Raw genomic sequence first — 23,351 nt, forward strand, 5'->3', positions numbered from 1 at the left:
GGAGGCCACTTCTCAGTCAAAACCACTACTCATAAAGTTCTTAATGCCAGTTATTATTGGCCCCAAGTTTTCAAGGATTGTCATGCTTATATCAAAAAATGTGAAGCATGTCAAAAATTTTCAGGGAAGCTTAGGTATAATGGAGCTATTCCTCTTAGACCCAAGCATACAGAAGAACCATTCCAAATGTGGGGTATTGACTTCATAGGGGAAATAGAAAACAAATATAGTGGTGGGCATAAATGGATTTTGGTGGCTACTAATTATTTTACTAAGTAGGTTGAAGCCATTCCCACAAGAAAGGCTACAAGCAAAATGGTGACAAATTTTCTCTTGGAAAACATTCTGACCAGATTTGGAGTACCTTGAAAGATTGTGGTAGACAATGGGATGTGTTTCAGATCTAGGGAGTTCTCCGATTTCTATGAAAATTATGGCATCAGTGTGTCCTATTCATCACCTTACCATCCCCAAGGAAATGGACAAGAAGATTCAAGAAATAAGAACTTGTTGAAGATTATTAAAAGGATGTTGGGTGAAAATAAAAGAGCTTGGGATTTAAAATTGATCTTAGTAGTATGGGGTGATAGAGTGATAGTCAATAAGTCTATAGGATTTTCTCCATATGAGCTTGTATATGGAAAAGAAGCAAGGTTACCCTTGAATAATTTGCTTCCAGTTTATGAATTTGTTACAGAGGAGTGTTCACAGGAAGTAAACTTCATGGGGGACAGGTTGATGGCATTGGCTAAGTTGGATGAGTATAGAAAAGAGGCTCAAGAAAGAAACATTTAGAGGCAACAGATGGTTAAGGATTTATATGATAAAAAGGCTTGTGACGAAACATTTGAAGAACAAGAATGGGTACTTAAATGGAATGCCAGGGACCAAGACAAAGGAAAACATGGAAAATTTGATGCACTTTGGCTAGGAACCTATATCATCTTGGGAAAAAGTGGAGAAAATTCATATTACATGCAGGATACTGATGGCGAAGTGTTGGAATTTCTAGTCCATGCCCAATACCTTAAGAATTTCTTCTCTTGATAATCAGGGAGTATTTCTTGTATCATAGTAATATAGTTTTCCTTTTTTTTTTGTTATATGTTTTCAATTTTCTATTTTGGTCTGCTTTCCAAAGATAGCTGAGATCTTGCTATGTCCTTAAAAAGAACATACATCCCTAGAAAGAGTCGTTGTTACTGCATATTTTTACAAAATATTTATGTGCTATATATGGATTCTTTTTGCATATAGTTCCATCATAAGAGCATTTATTGTTGGGTTGTATGTGCAGGAGTTATGTTGCAGTGTCTTCATAAAAAGGTGTCACTTGGGCATATTCAAGGGAAGTGTTGAGTGAAATGGCATTTTGGTAATCCTCATCTTCACACTTAGTCTCATTGCAAGACCACATTTTGAAAGGTCATCATAGAGTAGGGTTGAGAGCATGTTCAGAGATGTATATGGTGTGGGATAAATCTTTTAGTATGTTTATTAAAATTTGCATCCATGGAGAAAGGCTTCTTTTGTAAAAAATGCAAATATTTTTGCTTATCGAAATAAGTTACCCCAATGAAATCACACCAGGAGAATGAAGTATGTTGATAAGAGTAACTCATGCCGATGGTGTTTCCTAAAGTGAGAGCGGTAGGAAAAGGGGCGACTAAGTGGAAATCTATTAGGGTGACCTACGACAATGAAGTCAGAGTCATCGAAGTAACATACATTATCGACAACAAGGAAAAAATGTTATCTCGATACCTGATGGGGTTATCGGTGGAGCTCTTGCCGACAACCAATGGGGTGATGTCTTCATAGAAATGACATCGGGTTATCAAGAGGTCCTAATTTATGATACCCCTATACCTAATGCACTAAATGGAGAAGGCAACCTTATCAGAGAGACTCTGTCTGATAAAATGGTACCAAGAAATAAAGAGAAAAAGACTCATGAGGATAACATACATTATCAGGGAGATGCGTTTTGGGTTATCTTGATGCCTGCTGAGGAAGATGAGCTCGCTGGAAATGAAGTGACTACATTGGGAAAGCCTACGCCAGTAGACTGGAGCAACCCAATAAGAAGGGTAAGATACAAGAAGACTCATCAGGATATCTTATGCTACCAGAGAAACATGTTTAGAGCTGTGCTGATGCCTGATGGGTAGAATGCCATAGAGGGTGGATCTATCAAGGAGACTATAACTATCGGAAGCAAGGAAAATAAGCTACTTAGAAGCCCAATGAAGCAATCGGTGAAAGTTACGCCGATCAAAAAGAAAGTTAGATGTCATGGGACCATTAGATGAAGTATTAAGTTACTTCATTCCAAAGGCCGATGGAGTGACTGGAGGAATAAATAGAAGAAGGTTTCATTGGAGAGACATACCCCAATGTGACATAAAGAAAAGCTAACTAATAGAAAGGAAAGGTGGATCCATCAAGATAAGTCAATCCTTGAGGAAAAAATTTAAACAGTTGGGGTGACATCAGATGGATTGATTGGAATGACCTATACCGATCAGAAAGACAAAAAGGTAATTGAAGAAATGCAAAATACTAATGGTGCCAAGTAATTGAATTATTAGGTGGGATTATGCCGATTAGCCATTAGAATGTCTGATATGACAGTCATTATTTAATGCTCACGATCAGGTGGGTTGGATCTGCATGAAGAAAATCTGATAAGTTTTTGATCATTACAAACTCTAGTAATTGCATATCTAGCATAAAGAAAGAGTTTTCATGCTAGAGTTATTCACAGTTTCTTTAGCCGCCAACATTGAAGTTGCAGACAAGAAGCACAAATAATTTAAGAGTCCAAGCATTTAATCATTGAGGCTTTTGGTTCCCAAGGGAAAAGAAAGGTCATAGAGATTTCAGATACACAGTCAACTAAATAAAAAAAAAATGAAGTCTGTGGAAGGTGTGCAAAAGTGAAAGTTGAACCAGGACATGACTGACCAGATGGAGTCATCTGGTGCTAAGTCGAGGAGGTCTAAAACCAATTTTCCACCCAAGGATCAATTGGAAGATAAGTACAAAGGGGTTGGAGATATCTGGACAACCATAAGGGGCCATGAATTGTTTTTATATCACTACCTTAGACAGAACAAGGAGATACCATTATCGAACCCTTGGATGACAAATTTGGGCAGACTAGTGGTCCCAAATGTTTTTCTAAATCTCAGATTATTAGAATTTATCACCAGGAAGTACAACAAAGAAAAAAGATGCATCCAATTGCCCAATGGGGATCCATTCATCTGGATATTTTTCAGGTCTATGCAAGAGGCTTTCGGCATGTCTTATGAGCCCTACATGCCCCTATCCTTTACAGACCTAGAAGGAGAGTATACCCAAATGGACACCACTCACACAATGTGGAAATTGGAAATTCATGAAAAGGAGAAAGGATGACTCATGGAGTAGGATGGTCCTCCATTTGAAATTACCATGTTCAGACAATACTTGTAGTACACATATTGGGCATGCAGCCAAGTCTGCAGGGAAGAAGTTCCCGATGTTACAAGAATAGGCCCATTGGTGTTGGCTGTGGACATTCAAATGCATGAGCTAAGGCCATTTGATTATGTAACTTACTTGGCAGAGAAGTTGCATGAAGGATTTTTGAGTTTGCAAACATAGCCTAACCCTACTTTCGAGTTTTACTCATTGCTAATGCATATGGTTCTATTTCATGGTCAGATGCAAGCTTTGTGGCTAGGAGAATTAAAGGTGACTTCCAGGAACAAAGAGGGACAAAACCAACCAGCTCAATTATGGGTTACCCTATGGGACTCAAGGTTTGATAAATAACACTATGTGTTGTTCGAAGAATATTTTGTGAAGCCCTTGTGTAGATTGTTTGGAGTAGAATGTGATGGGTCTATCTCACAAGAGATTAAGATATTCTTCAGATCCCAGGCTTTTGGAGACACTAGGGTCAACCACAAATCGGGTGACTAGTTTGTATGCTAGAATTTTACTTTTTTCAGCGATTATGGTTTTGAGGGTGTTCCATATATGTTTCCTATATTAGTTCCTAATGGGATTTCTTATTTAGAGATTGTTAAGAAACTTAGTATGTCAAATGCAAAGCATTTGGGTGGTGCACACAAGAAGGTGTTTATGCTTGGCACTTTTCATTTTGGAGACTTCACCATTGTATCTACCAAGGCTTATGAAGTGATTGAAAAGAAGCTGGTAGAGGAGTACAACTTGTATGGACACCAAGCTTGGAAAAATTATGATCCAGAGGGGTATATCCACCATTGCAGGAAAGCCAGAACCTAGGAGAATATTTGCATATACCCATGGATCCTCAAGATTTATTTAGAAATAAGGAAAGGGATGAGGTTGATGTAGTCTTAGAGGAATTGAACAAAAAATTGGAAGAGTTGAAGCAGAGGCTTCAAGAACTAAAAGAAAAAGAAGACTCTGAGAGTGGGTCTGATGAGAATATGGTTGTATCAACTCTCCATGCACCTGAATTAGAAGAAGTGGCAGAGAGCCAAGAGCAAGCCATGGTGAGAATAAATGCCAACACAGATGTAAGAATGGAAGAGCACGCAACTTTCATTACACATGAAGTTTTTGTACAATCCAAAGAGTTTAAGTCATTCTTGTATCATTACAAAGGGAAAAAGTTGAGGGAAAGCATTCCAAGTGTTATCCCAGAAAATGAAGCAGAAATGCTTAAAAAATTGAAAGAAGACATCGATGCAGTAGTGGCCACAATGACACCATAGAGAGAGAGACAAATTCTCATTGAGGCAGGTATCATTTTGTCCCTATGATGGGACTTAAGTGCTTCTTTCTTTTTTGACAGCTTGTTACATTCTAATAGAAAGGATGTAAAGTTAGACATACAGGGTGTTGATGACATTTTTATTGGATCGAGATATGATCCAAATGAAGAGGAAATGTTGCTTTGGGTGCTATACCCTCCAAATAAAATACCCAAGATTATAAATGTAGATAAGGTATTTGAGCACATGATGAGGCTAAAAGTGGGAGAAGTTAATCCAATTGTCAATGCAGATTTGGGGATTGACATTGCAAAAATGAATAAGGCCCAAATGCAGTGGGTGTTAAAAGAGGGTCAAAAATACAAAAAATTATATGAAGACCTATTGAGAAGTCATGGTCATGAAGTACCATAGATAACAAATACTGGTGTGAAGTGGAAAAAGAAATTTGAGGACCAAATGAAAGAAAATATTAAGCTAAGAAGGCAAATTAGGACTGCCAGGGTAGATGTTGCTTGTGTTTTGTTGACAAATAGGTTTGAGCATTTGTTGGAGGTCCTCAAAAACTTATGGACAAATTTTTAGAAGACCCAAGATAATATGGCTTCTCATGAAAGAGCTTTGAAGAGGCTAAAGGCATTGTTAAAAGAGAAGAGTGTCTATGAGAATATTGTTGAGAAGATCTAGAGAAGGTTTAACAAGCATAAGGCATTTGGTGTAGATATCAAGCAAGAATTTACCAATTGTAAAGATATTGTTAGGTATGGTGTACCAAATATTGTGGATGATATAGAGCAGTTAAAGGACAAAGGGATTTGGATTGCAGAATACCAGAGTGTACTCAACATCCCTTAACATTGACTGGGCAAAAGTTTTGGATATGAAGGAGACAGGTGAGCAGATGGAGAAAATGGTTACTATGGAGATCACTGACAGGGATATTGTGTTCAACACTAGCACCCACAAGGACAACAAGTATCTGGAGCATATACAAAAGTGTGATACAATACTGGATGACCAGAACTAATTTTTATTATATTTTGTGTCTAGTATTTAAGAAATTACGTGTTAGGTTTTAGTTAAGTATTAATTTAACAAGATGAAAGGGTGTGTCCTTTCATTTGAATCCTTTGGCTCACATATATGTAGTGAGTCATTTTTGTATCATAAGAGATAGATAATATTTTGCTGCTAGCTGGGCTACAAGTGTTATGTTTTAGAAAAGTCTAATAGGAATGAGGAGTTTATTTTGTGCAAACTAAATGTATTGGAATATTTGTAAGTGCAATTTTTGTGTACATTCTTATTCCAAAAGTTAATATACATGATTTCATGATTTTATCTTCAGATTGTTATGTGTAATTTTGTGTTTGACGGAATCATATTGTCCTCTTGAAAAATCTTTAGATTTGTTGTGATGTACCATCCCATGATGTTATATTAATTGTAAAATTGGGTTTTGATTGCTCATGCAACACATAATGAAACTTTTACAGTGATGGTCTTATAATTGTCTCTTGAGTTGATAGTGATTCTTGTCCACAAAGTTATTCATTAATGGTGTGATAAGACACTGGTCTGTTATTAATCTTTGTTGAATAAGTTTGTATACATTAGGTCCTTATCAAAGAAACAAATCTTATAATTTCTATCAATACTACTCTTTTTCATAATGGCTTAAAGTCCTAACAGTAATATTTTACATAACACAACTATATTCACACTTATTTTATTAGTTTTAAAGGTATTCAATAAAAAGCACTTTTGTTAGCAAAATTGTGAGAAAACCTTTTGCCATCCCTGCAATTGTTAACTCCCACAATTTAAATTCACTTAAAATAAACCTCTTTTGTGCTTGAGAGTGTAAGGTACACCCACCTGGGTTTAGTGGAGCCTAAAGTGCAAAGGGATTTGGTCTTCGACCATCCCTATTCATTGGCCAAGGCTAATTGGATCAACTAAGGATTAGGTAAGTCTTTGGTTTCCCAATATGTGGTTTTGGGCACCAACACATTCCTCATAAATTTTGCTCAAATGAAACTTTAATGCAACTATTCTATTCATCATCATCCTAGGGCATAATATAACTCAATTTTAATGCATGAATATAAATAAATCTCAAATTCATATGACTACTCCATTTCATAATCACATTAAACCCATAAGCACATTTTACATATTAATTATTCTATACATAAAGAAAACATCAAAGCATTCTTCCTAACCTCTACATCATATTTCTTCTTCATTTCTTTTACTTAGTCAAGTCATAATTGCGTACTATGCAAAGTTCCAAATACACAGTATACTTTATTAGAACATTATACAAATGATTTAACCTTTAGTGTCAATGAACACCTAGATACTCAAGTATAGATTAATGCTAATCCATTCCATTTTAGTACCATTAATTCTATATAATAACACAATACTATCCATCACATAGATGTAGTAAAATTCAAGTACAAATAAACTATTCCATTCCCATGATCAGTTTAGTCTCATGACAAGCACTTTTTCACATCATGAAGAAACCATTGGTCTATACCTAATTCTAACATGAAGTCCTAATACAACTTCCCTCTCAATTACATAATATTACATAATTTATTTTACATACAAATTACATCATGATACAATGTATTCTTTTCATGAACATAAGAACCCAATAGCACAATCTCATGAAGAATCCAATCCACACATACAAAACAAAGGAGAGTATCCCAATGGTAGAAGGAAATCAACCACCCAACCATGTGAAACAAATGAAGGAACCACCCCCAATGCTAGGAGATGACAAAGGTTCCAACTCACACTCGAGACTTAAGATGGCACCTATCAACCAAAGGATACAACATGACTTCATGAGACCCAAACACAAGGCTACAATACCAAAGTACAATAACTGGATGAATAAATGCAAATATCCTCTAGAAGAAAATCAATAAAAATAGGCATATGGAAAATGGATACATGTGGGGTAGAGTGTCATCACATGCTAGCCTCATGTGGAATCCATCTTCATCTTCAAGTAATTCAAGGGAGATTAGGTATACTACTCCAATGGTTTTCCCAATCTAGGATCCCAAAAAACACCTCCCTCGGTCCATCCAATTGGGGAGTACAATATAATATTATTTATCTTTATTAGTTGTATTCCTAATACCCATCCCTCTAATCAATTGTTATTATATTATCACTTGAAATTATACCATAAACTCTTCATGTGGTTTCCTAGGTTTAGACCCCCTTCCTAGAGGTCTAGTACTCACAACCTAGGACCAACACATGCAAGAGCCCACTCCCCCATCTATGAACCAAGGCGATAGGGTAAAGATACAAATCCAAAAGAAAAAATAATACCAACATGAAATCTCAAGAAGGTACAACAACCACAATAACAAATGAACACAAACTGAGCAACAAGGACTCAAGAATCAACTCAAGAATGAAACCTTCACAAATGCAACATCAATATAAGACAATCATAAATGAAAATAATAAAACAGGTCCAAATAACATAAAATTCTCAACAATGAGGCATATCACATCCCACTAGAGTGATAAAATCAATCCCTCAATAGCGAGGCATTGTCCCTCTTGTTGGAGCATCAAATTGCATAGGAACCACCTCAATGGTAAGGCATTAACCCTCTTACCAAAGAAAATGAAACATAACAAGAGATATCAAAAAATGCCAATACATACTACACAAGCCTTTAGAGTACTCACATAGACCAAAGATGCACTCAAACAAGCCAAAAACTGACTTCTAGAGACCCGTAGGACAACTCAACACACCAAAAACCTAGGATAGTGTTCCTGGTATGTGTGGAAACATTTTTGGTATGTATGGTAGTGTTTTTGGTCAATATGATAGCTTTTATAGTCTCTAGGGTGGCATTTCTAGTCAATATGGTTGAATTTGCAAATCAGGACCTCAACTCTCATGGTAAGTTTGACAAAGCATATGGTATGAACTATGGCATTCCTGGTATGCGTAAGTGCACAAAGATGGTGGTCAGAAAGGGGGTATAAGTGGACATGTTTTATCATAAATCATGTGAACCTAAACTTGGAGGCAAAATTTGAAAGCCATCCATCTAGGAATGAAGATAATCAAAGAAAAAATATTGTAGTACTTTGAATCTAGTTCCCAAACTACTAAATTTTTTCAAAATTGGATAATATTAAGGGGTCCAAATCCTCACGAAAAATAGACCCTGATTTTTTCTAAAAAACATAACATAGTGTCAGACATGCGAATCAAAAAAGTCATAGTTATATTTAGTAATTTCACAAATCCTTTTGCAGAAAGATAGTTAAGAGTGAGCACTAGAAGTTGTGTATTTTTTGTAATTTTTTGTTGACTATTTTTTTTTAATGATTTTTCCAATCAAGCACATCTTGAAAATTAGGTACTTGTTCGTGCATGAAGCATAACTTGCACTAAAAAAATTGAAAATACAATTTTTCTTTTTTAATTGTAAAGAATCAAGTATAGTACAATAATATATAGTTTTTTAAATTTGGATAAGTAGATCAAAAGTTATTAAAAAAATGGTACACGTATGTTTGTGAGAACTATGGAGACACTGGTAAAAGAAATTCAATAATAATATGTTATTATTGTTCAAATTCTAAGAAAATTATATGGTTAAAAAGCTCAGAAGATGGGTGAAAATATGGTGGCAATTTTAGAAATACCCACTTGATGAAGTGTAAACCTGATGATGACAAAGTCAAGAAACCAAGTTGATAAAATAAAACATATCAAAATGGGGGAAATGGAGGGAAATCAAACTTCCAACCTGTAGCTTTGTCATCCATGCCTATTTCCAATCCTAAACACTCAAAAGTGTGTACGGGGTACCTATGGTATAAGAAGTATGTACGCGATGTCTTTACTATTAAAAACGTGTACGAAGGTAATAAAGATAAACAACACATACGCGCTACTTTTGTTTAAAATTTGGGAGTGTGTATAATATAATGTTATATCTAATATGTGTATATACATATAATATATAATATATATAATATATTATATTAAGTACATATATATACACACATATGTGTGTATGTATGTGTATTGTCTCCCTCTCTCCCCCTCTCAAGCACATATAGGGTGCCTCTCTCCCTCTCCCTCTCCCTCTCCCTCTCTCTCTTTCTCTCTCTCTATCCTTCTCCCTCTCTTCCTCTCTCTCTCTATATCTTTCTCTCTCTTCCTCTCCCTCTCTCTCTCCCTCTCTCTCTCCCCTTCTCCCTTCCTCCATACCCCATCCCTCTCTCTCTTCTTCTCTCCCTCCCCACTCTTTCTCTCTCCCTACTCTCTTTATCTCCCTTACTTTATATTGTTGTATTATGATTAGGTTTTCCATATAGTGATCACCATTTGGATGAACAATAGACCTAATAATTCGAAGGTCCACAGTTTGAGCTTGAGAGGCCATTCTTTCCTTGATAGACTTAGCATTTGACTTAGTGTACAAAAACCATTATGCATCATCTCTCTCTCTCTCTCTCTCTCTCTCTCTCTCTTTCCCTCTCTCTCTCTCTCTCTTCCTCTCTCTCTCTCCCTCCCTCTAACTCTCTCTCCCTCTCTCCCATTCTCCCTTCCTCCATACCACATCCCTCTCTCTTCTTATGTCCCTCCCTCCCCCCTCCTCTCTCTCTCTCTCACACACACACACCCTCTCTTCCTCTCCCTCTCTCCCCTTCTCCCTTCCTCCATTCCCCATCTCTATCTCTATCTCTGTCTCTATCTCTCTCTCTCTATCCATACCCCATCCCTCTCTCTCTTATTCTCTCTCCCTCTCCACTCTTTCTCTCTCCCTCTCTCCCCCTCTCCCTCTCTCTCTCCCTCTCCCCTCCCCTCTCTCCCTCTCCCTCTCCCTCTCTCTCCCTCCTTCCCTTTTCCTTCACATTTTATTAACTACAAATAGCACGTACGTAGTACTGAGCCTATTAGTTTCCTTCCCTACCATAACATTTTTAAGGTGTAGGAGCACGTACATGGTGAATAAAAATACCATTGGGCTTGCCAACATTTTAGGGACTAATTGTTGGCATTTTTTATGGTGATGTTGTGATTGTCATTGATGGACACACACTTGCTTTGAGATCATTTTTTGTATGTATGAGTTAAGCTCAACCGATATTTGTTCCAATCGGTATCATGTATTATAGTCTTTAGACTATCAATGTTTTGCAGAAAGTGTTTACCGATCCCAAGTGGTTCAAGGATCTCAAGTGGTATGAAGAGAAAAAGTGGCACAAAGGAACAAAGCGGTAGATCACATATTTCCCAGTCTTCATTTTCACAAACTAGCAATTGGTATTTTGCATAAACTGGTATTTTGTTTGAATTGGTAATACTTTGTGATGAGTTAGCAATCGGTAACATTTTGTGATGACTTACCATCCACTGATTCTATGGTGGTGTTGACACTTTGGTGGTGATTTTGTGTTGTGTTACCAAATGTGTCTAGATGCACTGAACCTAGGGACTTGCATTGTAATCCTATTGGACCGACATGAAATCGGATTCCTTTATAAGGACATCATGTCTAGGGTTTTAGTTGTTGCTAGGGTTTAAGGTGATGAGTTTTTGTAAGAGCGACCATAGAAGAGAAGGTCTGTGAAGAAATGGAGTGTGAACTTACTGAAGACTGACGTAATGCTAAGATGCATTAACAATGAGCTATCAAGGATCTAACCAAACATATTGTGTTAATATTTAGATCACTCACTTGTTGACTACTCACATCTTCAACAAGTCTGAAACCCTTAACTGGGTAGGCCTAGCAAAGCCTTTCTAAATCTTCTAACAAGGTGGTTCACATCTGTGGATCTAAAATCCTCTTACAAGGTAGTCTTTAACTGGACTTATCTCCTAACAGAGATCTAGATTCCTAATAGGATCTATTCTCATGAAGAACATTGTAAGACCTTAACCGGTCTGGTTCCTATTCTGGAGATAGTTACTTGTGAGTTTCTGCTCACCGTAGTTTTTCCCATTTGGGTTTCAACATCAAATATGTTGTGTTATGGTGTTATTGTTGTTGTGGGTGAATGCTTTATTTTCTATTTGGTTTATATTTGTTTTCACTAGTTTGTTAGTAAAACTATTACACCGATTGACTGCTAAATTGTTTAAGTGTTTGAGTTCAGTATTTTTCTGTATACTATTTCACCCCCCCCCTCTTAGTATTCATCAATTGGTATCAGAGCCAACCTTTCTATAAGTTTAACCACTTATAAGGTGATATGGGGGAATACACTATGAGGGAAATTACTCAATGGCTCACTCAATGTGAGAAAGCCTATGATGAGCTGAAAGTAAAGTATAAAGCCTCTTTGTCCAAGAGAAGAGAGCATGCTAAAAAACTAATAGAACTTATTGAAAATAGTTCCTCTAATGAAGTAGACATGGAAGCCCTAGTTGGAGAAGTTAAAAAATTGAATGAGTCTAATGCCAACTTGAGAAGGGAGTTGGAAGGACTGACTATAAGAATGAGTCAGGAGCTTGAGAACAGAAGAAAAGATGAGGATCTGGTAAAGGATAGAGATTGTGAGATCTCCAAACTGAAGCAAGAAATCAATGCCCTAACCACTCAACTCCATGTGAGTAAAGTGGAAAAAGAAGACATGCAAGGTGAACTGAACATAGCCATTTCTGAGAATGCAACCTTGATGGAATCCAATGTTGCTATTTCCAAGGAACTCAATGAGTCAAAGGAAATACTTGCTAGGTTCAACAAGAGTACTGTTAAGCTAGAGAAAAAGCTTGAATCAGCTAAACTGGTCAAGAATATTGATGGACTTGGTTTCTCCGATCATGAGGAAGATGAGACCTCTGGTACAAAAGCTGATGCACCTAAGAAGCAATTGACATCCAAGGATAAAGGTAAGAAAAAATTCAAACCTATTTGCTTTAATTGTCTCAAAGAAGGACATACTGCTAATGTGTGTAGAAGCAAGGCCTACAACAATTTTCCTCTATAAATAATGTGCCTAGATTCAATAGATTCAATGGTAACTATTATGCATGCAACAAGTTTGGGCATAGAGCATTTGAATGTAGGTTTGTCATGCACAACACTAGAAGATATCATCAAAGGACACAAGGAGTTATCCCGAAACCTCCTGTGAACTAGAATCCCAACCAGTATAATACCTATGGCCAATGGTCTGGTGGCTATCAAGCGGCAACTGGTTGGAGAACAACCTATTTGATCTATCATGGTGGTGGTCACACTGCTACAACATGCAGAAGGAAGAATGGAAGCATGAATAATGGACCTTGGAGAGCACCTAGAATGGTTTTCTATCATTGCAATAAACTGAGACATATAACAAGATTCTGCAAGATGAGAAAGAACATATCGAATGATATATTGGTCACTCCAAAAGGAAAGATTGATGTTGAAACCGTTCAAGCAGATATGAAGAAAACTTGGAAGAAGAAGCCAGAAGAAGTGTCTCAAGAAGAACCAGTTTCTGCACCTAGTGTGGAAGTCGTTGAACCAGCAAACTAAGCAACATAAAAGCTTAGGGGGAACAAATCAATGAAATGTTTTGAACCCCCAGTTTACACCAGTAAAAGACCTTAACTGGTATGTGATACCTATCAATTGGTAGAAGACCAAAAATGGTAAAAGGTAAATTAGGGTTTACGCCCTAATTGTGGAGCATTTATTATGGTAGGTGAAGAATTCACTTATAAGGGTTTTTCAAGTCATTTTTCACTTATCAGTTTTTGAGCGAAGAATTTTTCAAGAGCATAGCAACAAAAGGTGATTTGTCTTGTGACTCTGAGAGATTTCAAAACCTTGAAGAATATTTTGAAGATATCATCAATCGGTCAAGTGTAGAACTCAACCAATAATCTAGCAACTGAAGTAGTGAGCAACGAAGCGGTAATTGCAAGCCCTAAATCTCAACTTTTGAAGGTATTTCTCAAGTTTCTCTGTTTATCATGGCTTCAACATCACATCCTAGCTCTAGTATATCCATTGATTTAGTTGATTTCATACAATGGAAGGCAAAATATAATACCCTATCCCAAATACCCACTGGTGTTATAGTAGAAGAAGGTATTTTAGATTACATTGACTTTAAAATTGAAGACCTGGGATCTCTTGTGATCCATTCTTAGTTGAGTTTGTTCTATGGGAAGGACAAGAAGATCAAACCAGAATTTAGCATATTGGAGAAGAAGAACCTTCACAATTCTATCTATTTCCTTGAAGAATTCATAGATGATCACATTCACATCATTCTAAGAAGTGTTCATAGTGACAAAATGTATTTAGAGCTGATGCATGACATTACACCAAAAGTGATTCATGCTGTCGCCAGTTTCTGTAACATTGGGGAAGTGCCAGCCCTAAGGAAGGTCAGCAAGACTGAAATGTCCAAGCTCACTAGTTCAATGAGCGACTCATGAGGAATGACTGTCAACTCTGTTAAGGATGATCTGGTCAAGTATGTCTACATGGTGATAGGTTACCAGATGTTCTCTGCTAGCAGAATCAACTGTCTCTGCTACAACAGTAAATACCGCCTACAGGGTAATCATGGAAGATGCCTCATTTGACCTATGCACCTATATGCATAGTCAGCTGCTGATAAACCTGAGGTCTATCAAACATGACAATTCTTTGAGATTTAAATTTGGTCAACTACTGGTCGAACTGTTCTTCTACTTCCAAGGCTACTTTCCAGGAGTAGGTGATATTCAGTGGTCTGCTAACCAACTGGTAACAAAACAAATCAAGGAAAGCCTTCAAGCGGTTGGAACTGGTTACCCTAAAGTCCTAAATAAATACTTTGATGAGTTAAGATGCAAGATGAGCCAAAGGGTGAGAATATCTAGTGACATTGTCAAGAAGTATGAAGAGGACATTTGCTTTATCATCAAAGTAGATGAGTGCATAATGGAGGTTGTTGTGCCCAGAAAGGAAGAGGTGGAGCCTATGGGTTATGAGGTAATGCATGACATGTTGGATGGGTATGCTTCTACCCTACTTTCCTCACTACTTGATCCCAAGAAGAAGAGGACCAACACCTATCTAGAAAGGGTGACATTGGTTGACGAGCCCTCAGTAAAGAAAGGGTAGTGCCATCTGTATCGACTCTGGTTACCTTAGTGAGCCCTAAAGTGACCAAGTGGTCACTGGCAAAGAAGAAACCAAAAGCTGCTCCTTCCAATGTCTTTGAACGTAAGCGGAAGACAAAAGGCAACACACCGAACTCTAAAGAAACTGTATCTAAAGAACTGCCTAAGAAGACTAGGCAAATGAGGAAGAAGTCATAGCCAACCAGTATTGAACTGACATCATCAACACCGATAAATATTGATATCTCCTCTAACAAACCTTTGACACATTGTCAAAGAACCATTAAGAATATCAAGAGGAAAGTACTAAGTGATTTAGTAGATTGTTTTGATTATTTCAATAAAAGAGAGGAAGTTGAATAAGAAATTATCAAATATTTATGTATTAATGACCGGTCACCATCATAAATCAAATCTATGACACTGGATTCTTTGTATAATTCTTTAGACAACAAATGGATCATTGCCATAGAAAAAGAATAGGAAATAAGAGAGGAAATATTTGCACAATATTTTCCTGATGTATCTAATTCAGAACTCTATGAAGTTATGGAAAAGTATAAAGGCCTCTTCTTCATGAGGAGAAGGAAACTTCTATTGCTAGAAGGAAAAACCACTGAAGTAGTAACTAATACCCACACTCATGTCAAATCAGCTCTGAAACTACATCAAGTGTCTAAAGCCAACAAGAAGGCTGAAAAAGAACCAGAAATCAGAAAACTGGATGAGGTTTTTGACAATGAATGAAACTTGGTTACTGAACTGGTGGATACTATTGATATTGATGCCTTGGATGAAGAAAATGTCTCTATAGATGTGTCAAAGGAGGAGGTTTATAAAGAACAAGCAGAAAAAGGAAGCAAGAGGAAGAAAAGAAGAAGCAAGTAAAAGAGGAGAAGATAAAAGAAGAGGAGAATAGGAAGCAAAAGGAAGAGGAAAAGAAGAAATAGGAAGAGGAGAAAAGAAAATAGGAGGAGGAGAAGAGGAAACAAGAAGAAGAGAAGCAGAAAGAAGAAGAAAGGAAACAAGAAGAAGAGAAGAGAAAGAAAGAAGTAGAGGATAAAAAGAAGGCAGAAGAGGAAAAGAAAAGAGCTGAAAGGGAGAAGGAAGTGGCTAAGAGCACACAAGTGGAGACACCAAAGGCAATTGGCACTCAAGCCAGACTAGTTAGCATAGCTAGTCCCCTTGACCTCTAGTCTACAAATGAAACGGAGCTGTTGCAAAGCATCAAGCTTGTTCAAGAGTGATTTGATGCACTGAGGAAAAAGGAGGAAGATGTGATTCAAATTGTGGTGGAAACACTCACTAGTTTGATTCCTGGTACCAATCTCCCAAGTACTGATTCTTCTTTAGCCCAATTGAAGCTCTTATGCACAGTTGTGGAGGACCAAGTGCAATGTCTGGAAGATGTTACCAAAGCCAATGCAAAAAAGAAGCATCAAAAGGCTTTGAACACTACCTTGGTGAAAAAGTTAAATGAGCTCCAGTCCGATCTACAGAAGGCATAGAAGGACATTAAAGATGTTTTGGATGAGGGGAATCTACTACTCAGCAAGATATGTCAACCCCATCTATTTTGTGGTGATGTGCTTACTTAGAAAAGCAAACTACAAATTGATATGTAGGAATATATAAGAACCTTCAAGATGCCCTATGATTCATTCTCCACCTATGGGTAAACCATTCACTGGTTTCAACTCCAGACTACCAGAATTGATTTGGAGATCAGCACTCAGACTAGGGATTTGTAGGAACTACAATTGGTTATACTACCAAGATTGCAAATACTTCAAAAGTGCTATCTCAACTTGGAAGCATTATCGATCATCTAGGAAATGAGCACAATAGATGCCATGGAGGAAAAGGTATCCTAGATGCAGACAGAGCATGATGTGGCTACCTCCTTACTTGAGTCAAGGTCTTTATCCATGAAGATTTTTTAGTAGGACTATAAATCAGTTTTTGATAAGTTTTACTCATTATCATAAACTTTTATTATTTTAATGAGAAATAGGGGTTAGTCTGCAGTGTTTTTGTCATTGTTGGCAAAGGGGGAGAAGTATAAAAAATTTTGATTTTGATGAATGTCATGTATACTTTCATGTTTATTTCTACTAAAGAATAGTATACAATATATTTTTCAGCAAAAGGGATAGTGTGTATGCTTAGGGGGAGTAATTTTGGTTATGGCATATTTTTTGTTGCAAAACACTTAGATGTAAAAATTTTCCTAAGTGTTGCCATCAATGCCAAAGGGGGAGATTGTTGACATTTTTGATGATGATGTTGTGATTGTCATTGATGGATACACACTTGCTTTGAGATCACTTTTTGTATGTATGAGTTAAGCTCAACTAGTATTTGTTCCAACTGATATCATGTATTATAGTCTTTAGACTATTGGTGTTTTGCAGAAAGTGTTTATCGATCTCAACCGGTTTGAGGATCTCAAATAGTATGAAGACCCAAAGTGGCATGAAGGAACAAAGTAGTAGATCATATATTTCCTAGTCTTCATTTTGACAAACCGGCACTCGGTATTTTGCATAAACTAGTATTTTGTTTGAACCAGTAATACTCTATGATGAGTTACCAACTAGTAACATTTTGTGATGAGTTACCATCCACTGATTCTATGGTGGTGCTGACACTTTGGTGGTGATTTGGTGTCGTGTTACCAAATGTGTCTAGATGCACTAAACCTAGGGACTTGCATTGTAATCCTATTGGACCGACATGAAATCAGATTCCTTTATAAGGACATCATGTCTAGAGTTTTAGTTGTTGCTAGGGTTTAAGGTGGTTGATGAGTTTTTGTAAGAGCTACCATAGAAGAGAAGGTCTATGAAGAAACTGAGTGCGAACTTACTGAAGACTGAAGTAATGTTGAGATGCCTTAACAATGAGTTGTCAAGGATCTAACCAAGCATACTGTGCTAATATTTAGATCACTCACTTGTTGATTACTCACATCTTCAACAAGTCTGAACCCCTTAACTAGGTAGGCCTGGAAAAGCCTTTCTAAATCCTCTAACAAGGTGGTTCATATCTCTGGATCTAAAATCCTCTCACAAGGTAGTCTTTAACTGGACTTATCTCCTAACAAATATCTAGATTCCTAATAGGATCTATTTTGGTGAAGAACATTGTAGGACCTTAATTGGTCTGACCTTAACCAGTCTGGTTCCTATTCTGGAGATAGTTACTTGTGAGTTTCTTCTCACCGTGGTTTTTCCCATTTGGGTTTCCACATCAAATATCTTGTGTTATGGTGTTATTGCTCTTGTGGGTGAATTCTTTATTTGTTGTTTGGTTTGCATTTGTTTTAACTAGTTTGTTAGTAAAATTGTTACATTGGTTTACTGCTAAATTGTTTAAGTGTTTGAGTTCAGTATTTTTCTATATACAAATTCACCCCCCTCTTAGTATTCATCACTAATAGCATGTAAATAGTTATTAATATATCACGTACTCAGTACTTGTGTGTGTGAAAAAGTGAAATAAGTTTGTAAGCTACAAGACACAACACTTCAATTAAGTCATTACATGTATGGTTAGATATATATAAGCATGAATAATAAAACCATAAAAATCAACCAATTGCCTTCTAAAAGATGTGAGTATAAGATTGGTCTCAGATTTGTATAAGCAATACCAGTGACTAGACTACACCAAGATGAATATTTAATCTATATGAGCATGAGATTAAGCTAAATGGATGCAAGATTATGCTAGATGGATGAATAGTAAGCTATATGAATTCAAGCAATCATGAAATATGCAAAAGGAAATTGAACTAAGATGCAATAATCTCAAAAATAAAGCACAATATATTCAATGACTCCAGAGCAAAAAGTGTATGATAAAAAATCTCCAAGATGTTTTGAATGAGAGATGAAGGTTAAATTTATAGAGAATCACAAGAGAGATCAAGAAAAAACACAATTTAGGATAATTGAAATAATTGAGAAATCAGATTCAGTTAACTTTGAGATAGATTCCAATTATAGTTTAATTGAAATGTATTGAGATTATAAGTTCGAGTTTGCATTAGAGATAAGAATTAATTAATTCCATGCACTTATGACAAAAAAAGGTAATTCTTTGATTTATTCAAGAAAAGAGTCTTTTCAATACAACTGAACTTCTTTTCTCAAAAGCTTTGAGTTCCAATTTTAGAGAATGATTAAATTCCTTTTAATTGTTTTTCTGATTTCAAGTTATCTCAACTTAGAAGAAAGAAATAACATCTCAATTTTGATTTCTCTCTCAACTCAATTCTTTTATTTTATTTTCAATTTAACTCTTGCTTTGTGATTAATTCCTCTTTTGTGATAAATTAATTCTTTCTTTATGATTAAATGGAAAATTTATTAATTACTTAAATATGCTAGAATATTTAATAAATTAAATAGGATAATTGATCAAAATGATATTCTTGGAATGATTCAATTAATTAAATAAATATTTAATTAATATAGAATAATTGACTTGCTATGTGACATTTGATGATTAAAGAATTAATAAATTGTTTGCTCAAGATTGATTTAATTGCCTTTGGTTAGGACCTTGGTGATGTTGTCAAGATTAGGGGCCCAATGGTTTAGATGACCATTATTAGGGTATTACATTTTCCCCTCTTTGAATTAATGTGTGAGCAATGCATTGGTTCAAAGAATAGTTGATGTGTCTAGGAGATACCAGTTCTAAACTTGATTGATCACGAACTAGATGAAGAGCGAGGTGTTTAGCTTGATTTGAAGTAATGAAGCTGAACAAAGTTGATTTAAGCGATATTGATCCTGAACTTGATTGAACTAGGACTGATTGAGAGAAAAGATACCGAACTTGAACTTGAATGATCAAGAAGCATATCTTACTAATCTAGAACTTGATTGAACTAGACACAGTGAGCGAAGATAAAATCGGTCTTGAACTTGATGGATCAAGACACGATGAGTGAAGATAAACTATCCAACTTGATTTGATGTGATGAAATTGAACACCTTCTTAGATTGAGTGTGTGATCAAAGATACTCTTTAAACTTTTGATTGAGTTAAAATGAATAATCAGCCTGATGAAAAGCGATGAAATTGATTAACGTTAAGAGACTAATTCAGATGCAGACAAATATAAGCTTGATTTGAAGCGATGAGACTGATATGCCCCTAGCGATTGATTTGATTCAGATGATTGAGAGATCTTGACTTGATATGAAGTGATGAAGGAGAGATGCCCCTTAGCAATAAGAATTTGTTTGATTTTCTTTAGTTGAAAAAGATTTTTGCTCAACTTTTGATGAAGATTTGAAAAAAAATTTGACTTTGAAGATGTTAGATCATAAGGTCATGAGTATGCCCCCATGAGAGCAAAATCAAAGTGTTGTGCTCTATGAAGTGTATGTGTACCTACAACCACAATGCACTTAATAAATCATTACAAGCAATGGTTAGCAAATTGAAACAAAGAATGATAAAACCATTATCTAATTGACTTATTGCCTCCTAGTAAATGCGAGTATGGATTTTGCTCTTAGATATTAGTATGCAAATTCCACTGACTTGACTACACTTAGATGGAGGGTTTCAATGATTATGCATGATCTAGCATGATAGCATGATTAAGCTATATGAATTCATGATTATCCCAGCATGATTTAGCTAAGATTCAAACCAAATTGAGCATGATAACATTGCTAAACTAATAAATTATAAGCTAGATGCCTATAATAACAATGAAAATGAGCTAAAATTGAGTGTGAATTAGGACCAAAATGAATGTATGTGAATTGGCCATTTGTTCTCCAAAATAGGGTCTATTTATAGGATTTCCCAAGGCTAGGGGTGAGGTGGCAGGATTCAACGGTCAAGATTGATCTGAAGATATCAATGGTTAAATTCGAGGAGGTTGGCAAAGGAGATTGGATTAAAGGGAACACTTAGTGACAAGTGTCACAAAGGTTATAGAAGGTGTTAGATGAAAGGGAACATGGGGGTAGGTAGAATGGGTTAAGTTTAGGAATGGTTGGGTTAGGTGGTTAAATGTAGGAGAATTTGAAAATGGCTAATTAGTTTCAACAACTCATTGATTTGATTTGTTTTAATTAATTAGGAGATTAGGAAGAATTGATTTTGATGGAGAAGATCAATTAATTTGAATTAATTAATCTAGGAGGATTATTGAGATGAACCGATTTAATAAATCCTTAGATTTATTAATAAGTAGATGAAAATGGATAATTTAATCAAATTGTTTGATGAATTCAATTAAATTGGGGAGGGAGATTAATCAAATAATTTCCTATTTAATAAATTATCTTCAAACCATTTTTAGGTGTATACATTTTGCCCCTCTTTGAAGCAAGGTGCGATGATGCGTTGATTCAAAGAATAATCTCATTTTGATGATGGTATTGATTTGATAGGATGCCCCAACTCTTGATTGCTAAATCTGGATATAATGATGCCCCCTTGGGAGATCAATTGAGATAATTAATCTTTGGAGTTTTTGCAATATTGATATCCTGATAGATTTTATTTTATTTCTGCAACTATGTTTGATGAAAATGCGAGTTCTTTGATTAGCTTGATTCCCTAGATCGATAAGATTGAAAAATCTTGATTGATTTGACTCAGTCTAGTTTCAGGAAGGATTCATCCTGTATAAGAGATGATCATAACATTTGGTTTCAAGAGGGATTCATCTTGTATAAGACATGATCAGAGCATCTGGTGTTAGGAAGGATACATCCTGTATAAGACATGAGTCAAAATCAGATTGTTTGGTGTCAGGAAGGATTCATCCTGTATAAGACATTGTTGATCACGTCTGGTTTCAGGAAGGATACATCTTGTATAAGACATGATAGAGTGGATTAGGTTTGATTGATTGATTTCATTTGATAAGATTGATTAGATAAAGAACTAACAATTTGTTGATATCAGTTGCAAAAAAATTTGGATATACTGATGTTGGTGCATTTGAGGGAGATAGCATAAGATTTTTCACTGGTTTGACAATATCTAGAGAGATATGAATCATCATTCTGATTGCGTATACACTTTTGATGATGCTTTGATGATTCCTGCAATAGATTTGACCTTGGATAAAAGGAGCTTTTGGGATCCATGCAAGAATGAAATGCAAGCTAAAAATGCAAATGAAATGCAATGGACTAGTCACTGGATTATTTTGCATTTTTGTCACCATTGAGATTTTTGGAATGTGGGAAGTGAGTGCAAACATTGATGGTATAATTAAACCATGATGACCTAAGCATTTCTTTCCTAAATTTTGATATTGCAAGTTAACACAAGCATCGAGATATAATTAAACCAAAATGACTTGAGTGTTGTTTGCATAAAACAGGCAGTATTAACCATTGGTATATGCAAATCAGAAATGTCTTCGATGATACTTCGATGATCATGTCCTGAGACAAATTTGCACCTACTAATGATTAATTTATAGACAACAGACAAGAAAAATATCATGTTCCTTCCTTGTTCCTCTAGTCAGAAGACATCCTAGAGGTACTCAGAAATCATGATAGAGAAAATCAAGATAATAAAGTTGAACCAAAGTGCTAAAAAGTAGTATCCTAAAGATATCATCCATTAAAAAATGTTTGATGTGCTTAGACTGACGTGTGATAGCTTGATAGTTGATAGTTTGATCTCATGTTCAATGTTGGATGTGTCTTAGTGTTTTCACTTGATAAGTGTTGTCTAACTATTGTTCTACCTGTTTGATTCAGCTCAACATGATCATAAAATTTTGCCCCAAGCCTAGAAATAAATTTTTTATGATATACTCAATGATCGAAACCATGGCGAGAGAGCAGCTGCAATGCCTACATATGTACAAATGCTTCATGATGGTTGTTGATGAAGAATGAATGCAAGTGAAAAATGCATGAACTAATAGATGGAAGAGCTAGCTGACAGATAGCACCTATTTGCCTGGTTTTCACCCTCTGTTTTAATTGCACTTTTTCTCATATTTGATTTTTTTGTTTTTGCTTTTTCATTATTTTTTATTTTTCTGATTTTTACACTGGTTTTGATTTTTTTAATTTTTTACTATTTTTTATTTTTCTGATTTTTCATTGTTTTTTATTTTTCTGATTTTTAGACATAAAGCTTCGTCAGATGCATGCTATTCATTGGTTCCTCAAGCTAATCCCCATCTTGTGTTGATAGCTGATATGCTCTTGACCCAAATATTGTTGTGACTATGAATGGTCCTAACTAGTTTGGTTCAAACTTACCTTTCTTTTCTTGATCTGCTTGGTTGCATGGATTTTCCTTTAGTACTAGTTCTCTAGCTTGAAAGACTCTTAGTTTGACCTTATGTTTATAAATCTAGCACATTCTTTATTGATATACCTTTAGATGATCAAAGGCATTTTGTCTTCATTCATGGATCAATTCTAACTTCTGCAGTCTAGATATTCTTTGTTCTTCATCTAGGA

Source organism: Cryptomeria japonica, chromosome 8, assembly GCF_030272615.1.
Source record: "Cryptomeria japonica chromosome 8, Sugi_1.0, whole genome shotgun sequence".
Lineage (NCBI taxonomy): Eukaryota > Viridiplantae > Streptophyta > Pinopsida > Cupressales > Cupressaceae > Cryptomeria > Cryptomeria japonica.